Genomic DNA, 13538 nt, shown 5'->3' with positions numbered 1-13538 from the left:
GTTCAACTACAGTCCAGTCCGAAGTTAATTGGTAGTAGGTTAGAGTCTGTAGCGGCTTAATACAGTATGGTGTTCAATCTGGACTAGGTCCCAAGGTTTTTTTGCATCTGCGGTTTCCTCGTTAACAAAATTCTGGTGTCTGTGTTATTTCTTTTCCGCATTATATTTTGTTATATACTTGAAATATCACAGGTTGTGCGTTAAGATCAATCAATTAGAATATCCAACCTTTGGTTGTTGATTTACATTGATTGACACTTGAACATTGGTCTTTGGTACCGTTCAAGTAACTCCTCTTATATTTAGTATGGCTCGCAGATTTGTATTTGCTGATTGCGGATTAAATTAAGAGTTAGAGATATGAAGATCTTTGATATAATTTACTTTAGATTGTGTCTGAATGTCGAGTTGATTCTCTAGAGAGTTTATTGGAGTAAGTCCTCTCAGATTTCCAAACGAATTTTTGGGTGTGGTTGTTAGACCCCCACATTTTCAATTGGTATCAGAGCAGGCAAACACGTTAAAGACCTTACAAGTCTGTATTTGTAGCGATCTGATATGGACAGAGGTGATATCTCTATAAACGTACCACCAGTCTTCGATGGCTCAAATTACTTGTGGTGGAAATTTGTTATGTGTGCCTTTCTTCAAGCGCGTGATTTTCAATCATGGGTTTATGTAGTTAATGGCTATGATGCTCCCGTTGTGGCAGTAGGGAATGTGACTGTTCCTAAGGATATTGCTGCATATGACGCTGCTGAGATACTTGTTGCAAAGAAAAACTCTGACGGTTTGAATGCCATCATACATGCCATTACCCCAGTTCTTCAGTACCATGTGACTACGTGCACTCGGTCTAAAGATGCTCGGGATATCTTAGAAACTGTATTCGAAGGGAATACCAGTGAAAAGGAAGCCAGGATTCAAAGCCTTAATTCCGATTGGGAAAACCTTCGAATGGCAAATGAAGATTCATTTGATGAGTTTAATCACAAAGTGTCTGAAATTGTTAATGCATCTTTTGCATTGGGTAAGACTATTCCTGAAAAGGACATTGCGATGAAAATTCTCAGATCGGTGCCATCTAGATACGATTCTAAGAAGCATGCCATTGTTGAAGGTAATAACCTCGATACTCTTTCCAGAAACACGTTGGTTGGAAAGCTAAAGATCTTTGATCATGAGCATACATCCAAAAATGGAAAGGTTGTTGCCTTCAAAGCAAAAAAGAACACTAAATTACTTGACAAAAGCAAAAGTGTTTATGTCTCTGAGGATGATCTTTCTGAGGCTGATTCATCAGATGAAAATCTTGACAAATCAGTATTTTTGATCACAAGACAGTTTAGGGATCTTCTATTGAAGAGAAGTAAACGGTTTTCCAGAGACAATCCTAGGTCATCAGTTAAACCTCACAATCACATTCCTCCTAAAAACAGGGATGATGACGAGGCTGTTGACGAGGATATGCCACATTGCTTTAAGTGTAAAGGTTTTGTTCATTTTGCAAATGAGTGTCCGAACCGTAGAAAATACAATGGAAACAAAGGTCTTGTTGTAACTCTTGATGAAATGTCTGATCACTATGATTCCAATGAAGACGAAAAACCAAGTGTTCAACTTCTTGGTGAAGATATTAATTTTTATAAGTGTAGCAATACATACATCAATCTTGATATTCTTCAAGAAGAAGACTCAACCAATCTGGAAGAAAAAAAATAACCTTTCTGTTGGAAACTCTCTGTCTGATTTTTCAGGTTCCACTCTGTGCCTAGCAGCTTGCACATCTCGGGCGTCTGAATCATCTTATCCATTGACATGCTCTTATTGTTCTCTCAAGGGCCATGAACTTTCAAAGTGTTTTAAGTATAAACACAAGATGAGACATGTCAAGAGACTTCAACGAAACGCAAATCGCCTGGCAAACAAGCTTAAACTTGTTCAAAAAACCGCTGAGGTATGTAAGATTTTATCCTCTTCAAAGAAGTTGGTTTCCATGAGTTCCTTTCAAAAAGTTGATTGTGTTGCTTTTGTGCATCTTGTCTCATGTGCCTGATCAAAAGAGACAAGATTGTGCACACCTCAGGCTTTAAGAAAAGAAAAGTTTTTTTTTTCTTAGTTTTGTTTTGCTTTGGTTTGCAAATTTGGAATTCTTTCATATCTAATTGATATTGGAAGGGACTTCTCTGTCTTATCAATGAAAGATGGTTATTCTCGGTAATTCTACTCTTACTAGGGTTGTGAATTATGTGTGCGTGAACCTGTGCTATTTAAAGGTTCCGTGGCCCTACATTCCTTTTTCCTTCTCTGAAAATATTTTCATCTTAAGACTGCCTGCTGAGTTTAAATTGTGATTTCCTCTCACAAACCCATACACCTATGGAGACTCCAAGCATCATCTGTTCTGATGGAAAAGATGTTAATATGATTGTTAAGCCATCAATCATAAAGGAAAAATAAAAATCTCTGTTACCTCCAACTTTGAAAAGAAAAAAAAGGAATGTGAGGAAGCCAAGAGATGTTCATTCAAATTCTCAGAAGTTTTCTGATGTTCTTGAAGAGCTGAAGGAAACAAGGAAGGAGATTCAGCAAATAATGGCTTTTGTTTTGAGAACTCTCGAAATTCAGAAGGCCTTGGTTTGACATCATCAGCCTAGAAGGTTTGTTGGAATTGACTCCTTTCTTCACGAACCTTATGTTCTTATGGCTGTTGACGACAAGGAGTTCGGGGACGATAAAGAATTCTTCAGAGGTCTCAATATCTAGTAAATCTTCTTTTGAGAATTTATTTCTTGTGTTTTTAGAAGAATAATTAGGGTTTGGAATATCCATTATTTAAATTATAAGATATTTGGAAGATGATTTTTGCAATTTTAATCTTTATGATTTTATATATTGCAAATTGTTATGGGATATGTTGTTTACGTCCGTGAACCTGTGACTGTCCCATACTTGTTCAAAAGTTATCTCTATTATGTCGGTATGAAAGTATTGATAGAAGATAGAATGAACTTTTGACAATACAAAAGTTAAAGCCTTTGGTGTCATCATATTGATAAATATAAAGGATAAAACTTTTGTTTACAAGGATTAAGTCTATTATATGTCATTGTGCAAATAGTGATAAAAGATGGAATGAATCCTTGATTATTCCGCAGTATTGGTTGATCTCCGATCCACATTTTTGTGCATATACTGTGTTGCTCCGTAAGTTTTCTTATGTTTGAGCATAACCGATTGAGTTGATCATTTTCTTATGATTAATTTATGGTAGCTCCGTAAGTTCTCTTATGACGAGCATGACCAATTGAATTGATCACTTTCTTGTCGTTAATTTAGTTGTGTATTTCGATTGCATTAATCATGAGTTCTCTTGTGGATAATTCAATTGAATATTTTGGATACAAATTCATGTTTTCATGTGATTTGATCCAAAATGAAATCCTTCTTTTCTTTTAAAAGCAAGGTCGCCTTTGTTTTCTTTCGGGAATGACATTTTATGGGGGAGAGTTCTTTTTGAACATGTGCTTAATTGCCAAATCTTTGTGGGGAGTGCGGCTGTGGAATATTATATGGGTTATCTTGTATCTTTATAAACTCCTTGATGAATGCATTCAACTTCGGCTTTATGATGGCATCTAAATAAGTTGATATGGTATTCTCTTTTGGTCATGAAGTATCTCTGTGAAAATTTCATGAGGATCACACTAGTTTTCGTACCTTTGCCAATTTATATTGACAATAAGGGGGAGAATTAATGTGTAGTGTGATACTACAAATACATATGGTTTACGGATCATTATGTAAGGGGGAGTGGTTTTCATGTTGAGATGAAGTATTGACTAAGGGGGGGTGATACATATCACCATAGTATTGTTATCAAAGTTGTGATACAATTGAACTTTGATGTTGTATAATAATACTATGACATTGTATAACAATGATTGAGATCATTTGTTTTCTCATTGTTATCGCTACGGATCTTCAACAACTATGATGCTGAACTTACAACCTTTGGGATCATGGAGTACTTGGAAGTGACGAAGATTTCGAGTCGTGTTGAAGATGCCAAGGAGATCAAGCATTTGGATGAGAAGCTACAATTTTTATTTATTTTGTAATCCATACGTATTGATAGTTTTGTCACTAAAATTGACAAAAGAGGAGATTGTTAGAGCACTGCTCGGTCGAACTCGCACGTGTTGCTATCTCAAGCATGTTTGTCAATGTTAGTGATCAAAACTATAAGTCTTTATTTCTAGCCTATTTATAGATGTCTCAGACTAGGACATAGATTGTGTAGTTGATCTTAGTTTTCACGGAGTTCATCATTTGAAGACGAAGAACTACTAAGGGGAGCTTGTGGAACTTCTTCGACAAAAGGTATGTGGAGACTTGAACTCATATATCACTTGGAAAGTATATTTCTACTCTATCTCCTATATTGATACATAAGTCGTGTTACGATATAGTTTTCTCTATACATATTTGATATTTCGAGCTGAGTATATCTCGCTTACATATTTCTCGAAATATGTGTTGGTAAGCTTTCGTTTCGACCAAATTCATCTTATATCATGAGAAAATTGCTGAGTAACATCTTACATGGTTTGTGTGATACAATCATTTGATGTAGGCTTTGAATGTTTCGATAATGATTATTTCAATATCTTGAAAATTGCTTTGATGCTAATAGTGTGTGAAAACGGCTATTGCCATCCTCTAAGAATGTTTTCATGATTGAAATAAAGAGTTTAGAATCTTGTAACCATCTTTGTATATAAGCATAGTGTGTTCGCACATTAGTGTATAAGTCCAAAACCGGAACCAAAAGTATGCATAGTTGTGTGTATACAAAATGGTTGAAGGAGACTAGGTAAGTATGCGTACCCATACGCATACTGGCGGAAGTTCACGTCCGTGAATTTCTGCTGAGTTTGAAAACCAAACCAAACTCATCCGGTTACCTAAAGTACGTGTACCCGTATGCATACTGGCGGAAAGTTCACGTCCGTGAAGTTTTGCTGAGTTTGAAAACCAAACTAAACTCAAATCCGATTACTTAAGTACGCACACCCATATGCATACTTAAGTGGGTTACTTTCTAAAATCGGTTGTGTACATGAACTTAAACATTTATTAATAAGGAATGCAATCTTTGCAAACCGTGGCTATAATGTTCATGTATTGATTCGAGTGAATCAAACTGATTTTGCTTCAATTGTGTTCTTATATAATTCTATGAGAATATAACAATTTAACAACTCTTTAACTAGTTTCATTTGAGTCATTTGAACTAGTTATGGTTAAGATGAATAAGGTTGATATGAGAGTTATCATATGGCTAACCTCGGTTAATTATTTGTGAACCAACATGGTGTACACGTTTAAGTACGACTATATAAACCTAAATGAGAGTACATTTCATTTGTGTGTAACAAACTAAGTTCGATCTAATGGTTGAAAGATATTAGCTTGGATGAATCAGGTTTTTCATCTAATAGTAAATATTGAATGCTTTGTTACCAAGGTAACTTGGATTGCAAACCCTGATTTAAAAACTATATAAAGGAGAACTCTAGCAACTGGGAAAACTAATCCCCACACCTCCTGTATGTTACTAGTTTCATAACTAGAGTCGATTATCCTTTAACCTTAGGTTTCTTCTCGAGACCCTTTAGGTTAACGACTTGAAGACTTCATTGGGATTGTGAAGCCAGACCCAACTATTCTCTTTGTAGTTGTGTGATCTGATCTTGCTGTTTCTATCGTGATTGAGTGCAATCGTAAGATTGGCTTGAGATTAATTTATCTGATAGGCAGGATAGAAAAGTAATCACAAACACCTTCGTCTCATCGTTTGTGATTCCACAATATCTTGTTTCGCTAGTCGATTAAGATTATTGTGAGGTGATTGATAATACTAGGTTGTTCTTCGGGAATATAAGTCTGGTTTATCAATTGGTTCCTGTTCACCTTGATTTATCAAAAGACGGAACAAAAAATCTTGGGTATTTCTGTGGGAGACAGATTTATTCAATCCTATAGACTTTTCTATGTGAGGAAGATTTGTCTATCAAGTCTTCGACTTTGGTTCGTAGTAACTCTTAGTTGTGGGTGAGATCAGCTAAGGGAATCAATTGTGCAGTATCATGCTGGGATCAGAGACGTAAGGAGTGAAACTGTACCTTGAATCAGTGTGAGATTGATTAGGGTTCAACTACAGTCCAGTCCGAAGTTAATTGGTAGTGGGCTAGAGTCTGTAGCCGCTTAATACAGTGTGGTGTTCAATCCAGACTAGGTCCTGGGGGTTTTCTACATTTGCGGTTTCCTCGTTAACAAAATTCTGGTGTCCGTGTTATTTCTTTTCCGCATTATTGTTATATAATTGAAATATCACACATGTGCATTAAGATCAATCAATTAGAATATCCAACCTTTGTTTGTTGATTTACATTGATTGACACTTGAACATTGGTCTTTGGTAACGTTCAAGTAACTCCTCTGATATTCAATCGGGCTCGCAGATTTATATTTGCTGATTGCGGATTAAATTAAGAGTTAGAGATATTAATCTCTTTGATATACTTTACTCTAGATTGAGTCTGACTGTCTAGTTGATTATCTAGAGAGTGTATTGGAGTAAGTCCTCTCAGATTGCCAAACGAATTGTTGGGTGTGGTTGTTAGACCCCCGCATTTTCACTTGTCTTCGACCAATCTTCCGAAACCGTCAAGGAAGATACAGTTGTCCAGGACGTATAGAAAATAAGCCGACGCAGTAGCATTGATTCACACCAAGTCCACACTTCCTTCCCTCTCATAGATTTTCTGGGTCCCAGAGTATGTGTCCCTCAACTTCTTCATACATAACTTATTTCTTCTATAACCATCCTTCATCACAAACACAGACTCCGACTACTTCTCATCCAAACTGAACAAGATCTTGGTCAATATAAAGAGATTCTCCCAATAAATGTCCTCATCGTAGCCATCTTGGATGGCTTTTCACTCAACCTCGAGGTCTAGAATTTGATGAGCATCATCGAGAATTACCGCCATCTCACCGAATGAGAATAACATTATATCAGTCTCTCCATAAAACCTCTCACAGAGTGCAGATATGGTAACTTTGTCATACTCAACAACCGAACTATTCACTGTAGGCCACAACCCGGTGGTGTTCTTGACAATCTCTTTCACGACGTCACATTCCTTGTCAAGTGGCCATTTCTTCATCATAGTATTTGAAGCTTGGCGCCTCATAAGACGGATGGCATTCTTATGATCCTAAATACCAAAAATACAAAATTAAAAGAAATAAAAACATTTGAAACTTATTTAAGATAGAATGTCTTCAATAAAAAAATATTGAGATTGAGACTACTTACGAGAGTAGGATAGATTTCATATGCCCATGAGCCCTTGTATCCAAAAAGAACATGTCCACCATCTTCTGGTAACCCCAGTGGAGGCGCACCATATTTTTGTTGCTTATTCGAGTGAGGGGGAGGCATATGGGAATCAATAGGTTTATTGATAACCCTCTTCTTATTTCCGGTTGCAGTTACAGCTTGAGGTTGTTGTTCAGCACTAACACCTGTTGCTTGACCGTTACCTTTTTCTTCTCCAGATTCTTCTTTCTCTTATTTATCCTCTTCCACTTCAACGATTTCATATTGCCCATCATTATCTTTATCTCCATTATTGTTATCACCATCATCATTACCTCCTCCAACAGGTGGCATGTCTTGATCACCATCATCATCGTTATCTCCTCCAGCAGCCGGAGTTCCTTCAACATCATCATTAAATCTTCTACCAGATGGAATTGATTGGTATTCATCTGGAGTTTTATCAGAATCACTTGGTTCAGGTGGACCCTGAGAATCGTTCAATTCACGTATCTTGAGCGTTCCTGGCTCAACGAATGCCCCTCGATGTGTTGCATTCAAGATCTTGTTACCAACGCGAGGAGGTTTTGAAGGAGGAGTAATAAGTTTCTTTTTTCCTTGCTTGACCTTTTGCATCCTAAATAAGAACAATGAAAATATTTTTCAACTAGTCGTCAGGGTCAATATTTAAACAAGGAAACAACTAAGTAACAAATAAGCATAGTCGTCATGGACGATAATAATAATAGGTGCCTACTAAACCGTAGTCGTCACCTTAGCCAAAAAAAATATTAACGACGGTTAACTGTAGTCGTCACCTGGGTTTTGGTCAACAATTAGTCGGCAATTTCTATAATCTATATAATGCCGACTAATAAATAGTCAGCATGGTTGTATTCTAAAAATATGCCGGCTTATAACTATATAAGACTCAGGAAACACATGAATTCTCACAGCATTAGTCGTCAGGTTTGGACTTTCAAGAACGAACGACTAATAAAACTATGTTTAGTCGGCAAGGTTTTAAAGTTGAATATCGTGACGACCCTGTAAATGGCACTTCCAGATATGAAAATACGGTATGATATTCAACCTAAGAAGACAACGACTAATCCTAAATATGAAAAGCCGGCAGGGTCATCGAACAGACACCATGACGGCTACATAACTGCAGATTCAGAGATTCTAATTTTCTGACCTAATTTGACATGCAAACGAAAAATTAAAGTACTGGGGTGAGTTTAAGTAGCCACTTACTTTCTCAATCGCGTTATTTCTTTGGTATCAGCAGTTTCAGTGATTTCTTCTTCACCCGCTGATTTTTTCTTTCGTTTGTATTGAACTGATTTTCCAATGCCAGGGTCTTCAATACTAGGTCTTCTATAAGTTTTTTTAACATGAGGCTTCATGTTTGAATATTAATCGACGATGGAATTTTTGAATCGACGATCACGACGAATTAATCGACGAGTTTTCGATGGAGGTGTGGTGGAGGGAAGCCGGTATGGTAGAGGAGACGTGGGAAGCGGAGAAGATGAAATGAAATATGAGTTGAAAAAATTATTATGGTAATTTTAATTATAAGGGTAAGGATAGTTTTGTAACTTCACCTATTAGGACAACCTCTTAGCCTTAAAAAAAGTCCACTTAAAATCGGGTATACCCCAATTAAACTGGGTATTCCCCAATTTGGCTAGGATAAGAAAGAACCGTGATTTGGGGCACTTGAAACTTTTGGGGCCTACATAATGATGACTCTAACTAGTGGCATGATAAGGGGTGTCTAATGGTGGTTAAGTTATTTAGATACCCTTGATTAATTAATTAATTTTTTAATTCAATTTTTTTATTTTCTTTACTGTTTTTTTTTATTAAAAGTTTTAATTTAATTATTTAATAATTTAATAATTTTTTAAAACTTTTAATTTTCTTTACCGACTAAAGCTTTGTACGAATCTTTATCAGTTTATTAAATTAATTATTTAAAAAAAATTAATATATTTTTTCTTTTACTTTTGTATTAGTTTTACTAAAGAATTTTTTTTTTGCTATTCCTTATTTCTTCTCTTATCGCAATAAAATATATAAAGCAGAGTATTTTCTACAAACCCAAATCCTACTTTTTGTGTTTGATTTATAGATTATGTTTATATCGAGAAAATCAGCATTTTATGGTAGTTACGGAGCGAAGTTCGGCTGATAATTGAAACAAATTATCAGACGAACTTCTCATTGTTCTTCATTCTAAAAATGCTAATAAACAATTCGGCTAATAATTTGTCAGCTGAATCTAAGTATGTTTTCACAAAGCCTAAGTTCTTAACAGCTGAATCTCTGACTATTTTTCATATATGAAGAACACCCAAGGTTCGATTTACAAGTCATTAGCCGAACCTGGATATGTTTTACAAAAACTTAGATTCAACGGATAACTTGTCAAAAAATATAACTTATGTTTTACTACATAGACGCGTTGTTAATAGTAAAGGAGGGAACTATCTCTTTCATAGAGTAGTGTGGTTATACAAAAAGGTATCGGTGCCCATTTTGTTGTTAGGCTTCCAACTAGTTTCTTGTAAACTTATCTCTTTAATTAATTAATAATTAAAAATAATTAAAAAGTAATAAACGATAAAGGCAGTATTGCCGTAATGAAAAATGGGTGGATAGGAGGTTATACACGATTGCTCTTTCATGACCTATTTTTGTCTTATTATGTATGCCACAAATTAGGATTCTACAGAAATTGCAGATCTATTCATGTTTTGTTGGTCCACTCCATGTTGGGAAAGTTAACTTAGTTTTCAGTGATAAGTGCTTATTTCTTACATATTTATTACTTCTTTATTTTGTACATACTAATAATTTTATTTGATTTTGCAGAATTTAATAAATAAAGCTCGGTTACCCTAAAATACGGTACTTTCCCCATAAAATGGATGAAAATTCAAATTCCTTGGATGAGCGGTTGGAATTAGAGTTCACTCTCAAAATAACAACATATCTTTGGGGTCGATTAGTACCGACATCATATAATGTGAATAATTCTCATATTTGGAATATAATTTGTCTTGACTACAAGATTTGGAGGATTAATATAATATCTCTCACCTATGGAATGGAAAATGAGGCAATCTTTTTTTTTTTTTTTTTTTTTTGAAAGAGTAGTCGATTTTATTAAAAAGTGAATTCTCTGGGTACAAACGTCCCACATAATCATTCATTACAATTACATTTAGGAAGTATGGACATGCATTGTCCCAAATATATGTGCCAACTCCGCCTCCTATATGTGCTTTATATCTGTTGCATAGTTCGCCAATCCATCCGCAACTTTGTTTGTTTCTCTATAGATATGTGTTAGCGTGCATTGTCCTATTTTCTGTAGATGTATTCTGATTTCTCCGAGCATGTTCTGAATGATCCATGGTGTTTTGTTGGAGTTGCCTTCTTGTTTGAGTAACTGCAGTAATACCTCTGAATCTGTCTCGAAGCATATTTGCGTCCATTCCTGCTCCATCGCTTTTTTTGTTGTATGCAGCATTGCCCATGTTTCTGCTACTAAAGCAGGTATTGCGCCTATTGGTGATGCCATTGCCATTACCACCTGACTTTATGAGTTCCTGCAAATCCATCCTGCTCCGACCGCTTCTGGTAACCCATTTGGGTTTGTTCTGCATGCTCTGTCGGTGTTTATTTTGAGCCAAGAGTTCGACAGTGCCCTCCATTTAATCCATACCACCTTCTTATTCATCGTGGTCGTTGTGCTTCGATTTCTATGGTGATGATCTAGTGTAATCTTATGTCTCTTTGCCCAATTATATTCCTGGTATAGAACCAGTCCTATCTAAAATATTTGTTGTGTTGTTTGAAGCAGTTTCTTGTATACTCTCGCATTTTTTGCCAGCCAAATGTTCCAGATGGTGAAGCAGCATAAACTAAAACTATCATCCCCTGTATCATACAAGTCTATGAAATCTTGGAAGTTCCTTGGCGCCTGAAAGATTAATCTGTTGCTGGTACCTGCGGAGCGTCCCTGTTGATGCAAACATATCCTATTAACTGCTCTAGTTGAAGTCCCTTGAAGTCGATAGATTGTGTTAGCTTCCGGATGTGGTGGGAACATTGGGCTGTTATATGGGTTGTTGCTACTGGTACCTCCATGATTATTAAGTTGAGCACATGCGATGTCCCAAGTTTGTTTTGATAGTGTGCATTCAAATAGACAATGTTGAACAGTTTCCGGTTGGGATGTGCATATTGGGCAGTTGTTGGTGGTGCTTATTTTCCTGATTCGTAGTGTCTCAAAGGTAGGTAATGCATTGTGACTGACTTTCCACAAGAAAAGTCTCATTTTCGGTGGGAAGTTGGCATTCCATATCCGTTTGGAGTTATGGATGTTGTATTGGTTCATTGAGTTGATGGAATGAGTGTGATTGTCTGATGTTGTTGACATCAATACCGCATAGCCACTCTTAACTGTATAATTGCACGATTTAGCATGAGGCCAGACTCTCTTGTCTGGGATTGGTGGGTTTGGTATGTGGATACCTTTGATCAAGTTGTTGACCGGTTGTGGGAAACATTGATCAACCATTTCCGATTTCCAAGAAAAAGAATACTGGTCAATTAGGGTACTCACCAAGTCATCGGTCCAAGTGCCCATCATTGAAATGTTCATCGGGATCGAGTTGTCTTTAATTCTTGTAGATTGTCCGTCACCAATTTGAATTATTGTATGTTTCTGCATAAAAAGAGCCACTTTATGAATGTTTTTCCACGCCGCACTAGCTGCTGGCATAGGATCTTGAGTGATTTGAAATAAAGGTTTGTGTGCCAAATATTTTGCGCTGTAAAGACTTGCATATTGTTGAGGGTGCAACATGTATTTTCCAGACACGCTTCCCTAGTATTGCATAATTTTGTCTTTTTTTATTCCTTATTCCCAAGCCTCTTTGTCCTACTGGCATGTTTGCTTTATCCCATCCAAAGCAATGTAGTTTCCTTGTATTTTTGTCGTGCCCCCAAAGGAAATTTCTTGCAATCTTGTCCATCTTTTTATGCACATCTTCTGGTAGAAGTTGGGTCATCATAATATGATTTGTCGTCGGTATCAGTGAGGTGTTTATGAGCATCCGCCTACCAGCTTGATTCAAACATTTAGCCATCCAACCTCTGTAATAGCTGCGAAAATATTTGTAACGAGTTTCTTCCTTGTTTAAATTGAACTCCTAAGTATGTTGGTGGGTTGTGGGTGGTTTGAATGTTGAAGGTGGTTGCAAGCCAATCTTTTGTGTCTGGGTGAGTGTTTGGATGATGGATGAGTATGGATTTTTGTGTGTTGATTTGTTGGCATGCGGAGGTTGAATATGAGTGTAGGATTTTTTTAAGGTTGTCACATGTTGATTGGTCTTTCGAGCATGTTATAAGCAGATCATCCGCATACATGAGATGAAGAATGGGTGGAGCTTTTGTAGAGATGATTAGACCTTTTAGCATCTTTTGTGATTCCAATCTTGCCAAGTTAGATGATAGTATCTCTGCACATAGAATAAAGATGTATGGGGAGAGGGGATCTCTTTGTCTTAATCCTCTCTACGGTTGATTAAGCCATGGGCCGGCCATTAATGTTCACCAAATATGAAACAGTTGTTATGCATAGCATGATATGTTCAATGAACTTAGAAGGGAACCCAAATGTGCAAAGAGCCTATTTAACAAAACCCCAATCAATGTTGTGATAAACTTTCTGGATATCTAATTTGAGAGCAATTTTTGGATGTTTTGTTGGTGGAGATGTTCTGATATGATGGAGTATTTCAGTGGCTATGGAAATATTATCATGTATGGCTCTGTTGGGGACAACAACACTCTGAAAAGGACTAGTCATAAATTTCAACAAAGGTCGTAGCCTCTCTACCAAAAGTTTGGATATAATCTTGTATACCACATTGCAAAGCCCAATAGGTCTATACTGATTTGGTTTTGAAGGCCTCTCAGTTTTTGGCAGTAATGTGATTGCAGTATGATTAAAAGGTTTGTCCAGCTCCACATTCTCAAAGAAATTATGAACTAGAGTAATTATTTGAGGATTTGTGGTATCCCAAAAGACCTTGAAAAACTTACTTGTGTATCCATCTGGTCC

The sequence above is a fragment of the Papaver somniferum genome, chromosome 11, assembly GCF_003573695.1.
Source record: "Papaver somniferum cultivar HN1 chromosome 11, ASM357369v1, whole genome shotgun sequence".
Taxonomy (NCBI): Eukaryota; Viridiplantae; Streptophyta; class Magnoliopsida; order Ranunculales; family Papaveraceae; genus Papaver; species Papaver somniferum.
This window is presented reverse-complemented; position numbering follows the sequence as displayed.